Source organism: Triticum aestivum, chromosome 2A, assembly GCF_018294505.1.
Source record: "Triticum aestivum cultivar Chinese Spring chromosome 2A, IWGSC CS RefSeq v2.1, whole genome shotgun sequence".
Lineage (NCBI taxonomy): Eukaryota > Viridiplantae > Streptophyta > Magnoliopsida > Poales > Poaceae > Triticum > Triticum aestivum.
Window position 1 is genome coordinate 612,642,693 of NC_057797.1, and position 5,872 is coordinate 612,648,564.

The following is a 5,872-nucleotide window of genomic DNA, read 5'->3' on the forward strand; positions in this document are numbered from 1 at the left end:
TTCACTACTAGCTTCCCCCTTGTCGGAGTTAGCATCCATCACCTTGTCAGTGGGATCACCCACTTTCAACGGTGCGGTGGATAGTTTAAGCCCTTCAATGAATTTAGTAAACATGCTTTCCACCTCAGTCGTCATTGAGGTTTTCAATATCTCCAAGGCTACATTGAATTCCTCACGGGAGACCGAGGTTCCCCCATCACCCGTAGACAAGATCGGATTCACACCGGAGTGCTCCTCCACACCGTCTACAGTGTCAACCATACTCTTCGGACGACAAAGTCCTTAGTAAAGAGACGAGGCTCTGATACCAATTGAAAGGATCGATATGATTGACTAGGGGGGGTGAATAGGCAACTAACAATTTTTAGCTTTTCTTTGCCAAATTAAACTTTGCATCAAAGTAGGTTGTCTAGATGTGCAACTAGGTGAGCAACCTATATGATGCAACAACAACGAGCACACAAGCAAGCAAAAGAAGTAACACTAATAAGCTTGCACAAGTAAAGGTACGAGATAACCAAGAGTGGAGCCGACGAAGGCAAAGATGTGTTACCGAAGTTCCTTCCTTTTGAGGGGAAGTACGTCTCCGTTGGAGCGGTATAGAGGCACAATCTCCCCAAGAAGCCACTAGGGCCACCGTATTCTCCTCACGCCCTCACACAATGCAAGATGCCGTGATTCCACTATTGGTGCCCTTGGAGGCGGCCACCGGACCTTTACAAACAAGGTTGGGGCAATCTCCACAACTTAATTAGAGGCTCCCAACAACACCACGAAGCTTCAACATAATGGATTATGGATCCGTGGTGACCTCAACTGTCTAGGGTGCTCAAACACCCAAGAGTAACAAGATCCGCTAGGGATAGGTGGGGGAATCAAATTTCTCTTGGTGGAAGTGTAGATAGGGGCCTTCTCAACCAATCCCGAGCAAATTAACAAGTTTGATTGGCTAGGGAGAGAGATCAGGCGAAAATGGATCTTAGAGCATTAATGGAGCTTTTGGGGAAAGAGGTAAATCAACGAAGAAGAAGAGGACCCCCTTTTATAGAAGGGGGTCCCATCCAACCGTTACCCCCAAAACAGCCTCGCAGAGGGCGGTACTACCGCAGGTGGCAGTGGTACTACCGCTGGACCCAGCGGTACTACCGCTCCCCCTTGCGGTACTACCACCCAGCCTGGGAAGGATTGAAGGGAGAGCAGAAATCGTGCCCAGCGCGGTACTGCCGCGGTGGTAGGGCGGTACTACCGCCCTCGAGCGGTACTGCCGCTTCTACTACCGCTGCAAACTGCCGCTCAACCCGACACGAGATGCGACCCCATCGAGTCGACGCGGTAGTAGCCCGGTACCATAGTAGTACTGCGGCTGAGAACCACAAGCGGTACTGCCGCTGGGTACCGCGGTACTATCGCTCGGACACAAAACAACACAACTGCAAGGGAAACGAGCTCTCAAGTTGAAGCGGAAAGGCTCAGAGGGTGAGAGAAGGATGTGTACGTGTTGATTCCACCCAAGCCTTACCACAGCGGACCCCTCTTGATAGAACGGTGACTCCTATGAAACTAGTCCACCAAACAAGAAACAAAAGAGCTACACCGTCTTGAAAAACAATCCGAGGGGAAAGAAATCGTCTCGTGCCAAGGATGAATCTCTGAAAGGCTCAAAGCACACGGTTAGTCTGCAAACATGTTGTCATCAATCACCAAAACTACATCGAGAGAGATATGCCTTAACATACACTATGAAAACAAGAATAAAATTGCTCACCTCAATCACGACGAGAGGCTAGGAGGGGCTTGTTCGGGGAGGGGGGAGGGTAAAGATTTGTTGTTACTAGCAAGAGGCCCATGCGTTGCACGGAACATCAAGATGCATTTATATGAGGGAAGACCTTATCTGCAAATATGGAGAGGTTTGTGGGTATCTTTTTGCAAAATTGCCATAGTTTGCTTTCTATCCGTCAGATATAGATCGGACGGTCTATATTGCAGGATGGTAGGCACACCATCATCACCAACTCAGTTTTTTATAAGAGTAGAGATATGCTACTTCATTCTACAAAAACTTCTTTGGCCGAGCTACTTGTCCTGCAAATTTTCTATTTGAACTTCCTATGCCTTTGGTATGATAGGTCTTTACTAATTCATGAATTCACTCTTGAAGAAATCAAGCGAGTTGTTTTCTAGACGAAGCACAACAAAGCTCTTGGATTAGATGGACTTCATATGTATTTTTATCTACATTTTTGGCATTCAATTGGTAATGATTTTATATCATTGTTTCACGAGTTTTACCATGAAAAATAGGCTAGGTGAGGTTTAATTATGGAGGGCTTACATTGTTATCCAAGTGTGCTGGAGCTGCTAAAATTCAATAATATGATCCATATGTTTGTTAAATGTGTTTTTCAAAAACCTCATCGGTGATATTAATAATAGAGCTATAGGTGTTGCTCATAAACTCATCTCACATGTTTAGACATCATGTATTGATGGTAAATTTTTATTAGATGGGGTAGTGTTATTACTTGAGATCATGCATCGGGTTCATAGAAGGAGAAATATGTTATGCTTTATAAGATGGATTTTGAGAAAGCATATCAACTTGACTTTCTTAAAAGGTTTCCTATCTAAGAAAGCTTCCCAGGGAATTTTTATTAGCTAGGTGATGAAATATGTTTCACATGGGAAGTCATGGTGATGATAAATGATGTGGTTGGTTCTTAAAATAAACGAGTAAATGATTTAGGCAAGGGAACCAAGGTTACCCGTTCATATTGCAAATATGTTTTATCTCTTCTAGTTGGACACGCTCTCCAACATGGTTTCATCTAGTTTAGCCCCTAATCTGGTAGATTAGTATGTTGATGACATCATATTTATGTTCCAAGATGAGTTGGAAGGGAGAAGAAATCTCAAATACACTCTATACCTTTTTGAACAATTACCAGGGTTTAAGATTAGTTTCCAACAAAAGCAAATTATTTTATCTTGGAAAATCTCAAGGAAGAAGTACACAACTATATTCAAATTTCACATACATAGGTATTCTTGTTTGTCGTGTTAGGTTAAATAAAAATGATTGTAGAACTACGAAAGAGAAAATTTTATTAGCCTGGAAAGGAAAGCAACATCCGTATGGAGGGAGACTATTTTTTCTTCTTAAATCTAGCTTAATTAACGTACTTTCTTATAAGTTATCTATGTTTGAATTGCCAAAAGTTCCTGCTAAGATAGTTGATTTGTGTAGGAAAAGATTAACATGGAAGGATCATGATGATACTAAGAAATATCATTTAGTAAATTAGAAAGAAACTTGTGGATGTAAAGTTCACGAGAGTCTTGGGGGATTAGAAATGATGAATATGTGTCTTTTGCGTTAATGGTTGTGGAAGTCTGAAAATGAAATTGGGGTCTAGCAAGAACCCGCTAGAAATCAGTATGTGAGAAACTCTACTTTATCATTGCGTAAAAAGGAGTTAATCATTCCCATTTGTTGGCAAGCCTTGTTAAAGTGAAATGTGTGTTTTTAGTTTTGTAAAAAGAAAGATTGAAAGTTCTAAAATGATCAAGTTCTGGGACTACCACTGGGGGTTAAACCCATTGAGTGTAATATTTGTAAATATTTATATTCTTGTTTGAGATAAGGGCCAAAAGAGTATCAAATTTAGAAGAGTGCTATGTTGAGGGAATGATGATGCATTGTTTCAATTATGGATATGTGCTCTTGTTCATCTTTGTTAGACCTATTTGATTCTTGTAGATGGACTCTCGAGAACGGCAATTTTTTGTGTGCATTCCTTATACATGACGCTTACAATTGGTCAACTGAAATTGGCCACATATGAGGCTTTGGTTTGTGAGAAATAAACCTTTGAAAGAACATGTGTTCATCTGGTTGGAAGTAAAAATGTATTGTAAGTAAGTATACTAATTAGGAGATGGGGCATGTAAGGATGATAAATGTAGATTATGTGATAATTTGGAAACTATGGATAATTTGTTCTTCATGTGTTGTAGCTAGATACATTTTGGGTGTATCCTCTTGTGCTACTGGGATGCAAGTGATGCCCATAAGCACTTATGGGATTAGTAGATGGAATATGAAATTCAATGGTTCCGAAAAATAATATATTTCTCTCGGTCTGGCTTCTATTATGTGGTCTATTTGGAAGGCCATAATGCAATGTAACCTGATCATGTTAACTACTAAGGGTGTTGTTATTATCTACCATGTATCACATTAGATGACTTGTTGTGTTGATATGCAGTGAGTAAACAGAGAACAACTAATATGTAGAACAACTCATTTGCTATGGCAGTGCCATATGAATTATTCTACGAAGACGAAGGTTTGACGCTACATATGTGAATGATTGGAATGAGATGAATATAATTAAGGAAAGTGATGGTGAGTGGTGTTTGTCATGACGCAAAGACGAATGCCTTTGTTATGTTGTTCGGTTTATGAAACACAACAATTGTTTATGAAAATTTTGATTTGTCTATGATAATGCCTAGTAGATGAGTTAAGCAGTAGAAGGTTATGGATCTTTGGACATTGTGGTTCTCTAGGTTAAGCTTGTAACTAGAAATTTGACTTTTTAATTCCATGATACCATATAAAATTAAGTTGGGAGCTTGAAAACAACATCTATACAATCATATAGCTTATAGATGGTATATGTTTGTTCAAAACTTGCAGATACAAACTTCATCCCTCAAAAGTAAATTCACGGTTGGAAGAACAAACAAATGAAAATGCTACAGTGTTAGAGAATGGTGGAAAATATTTTTTTTGTTGCACCTATCCAGGTGGTTACAAAGGCCGAAGACAATAGAGCATCTTAGACTTGAGGGACCCTGCAAATGGAGTCGTAGTTTACCACTCCGAAGACGTGTTCCATCATGCAAAGTTTGCATGTTAAGTGATTGACCCGGTTGAGTAGCTAGGTACGATGCCGGAATTCCTTGTACAATCTCTCGCGACAGATGTGTTGAGCCATTTGGTTCAAAGAATAAAGGTTGAAATTCCCCTTAACACAGGAGGAAAAGAAGATGAATTGCAATAGACAAACACCCAACGGAACAGAGATGCAAGTGTGTGGTTTGAACTAATTGAATATCCTAAATGCTATTGATATGATGGCAGATAAAAATTTATTTGGGGCAAACTCCCTCATGTACATTAGATCTCGCACGTGAATCTCCAAGTGTTCGCTCCCTCCCCCCCCCCTTAGGGAACGACTGAGAATGCATGAATGGTTCGTTGCATAACCCCCCCCCCCCCCCCCCAAGCGAACGCTTGAATTTTTTGTGTTTTTATTCATTTTTCTAAATCTTGAACAAGTGGTTATTTAGAGCACGACAAATCCTACCACCTCCATCCGAAAATATAAGACCATTTTTAGTGTCAAAATGGTCTTATATTTTGGGATGGAGGGAGTACCTTTTAAGCATTTTGGACATGACACCTATGCCAACTTTAGCATGGCAAATTCTAAGTGTTTACACATTGCTAGTGCCATAGCATGGCAAATAGTGTGTGTTCTAGTCTTTTAGGCATGGCAATTATATTTGTTATAACAAGGGAACTCCATTTCTTATCATGACATAGCAATTTTTCGCACTGCACCATGACAATTCTTCACACTGTAGCACGGCAAATCTTTATCTTGTAGCGTGACAATTCTCTATATTGTAGGATGGCAACGCCAATTCTTCTATGCAATGCAGCAACGTCATGATAATCGTTGCACGCATGACAACGCGGCAAGTTTCTGTCAATAACATTATCATAGCATGGCAATTTCGGCTTGATAGCATGGTAAAGAAGTTGTTGAGGGGATATGGGACGTGGTGGCATTTGTTGTAA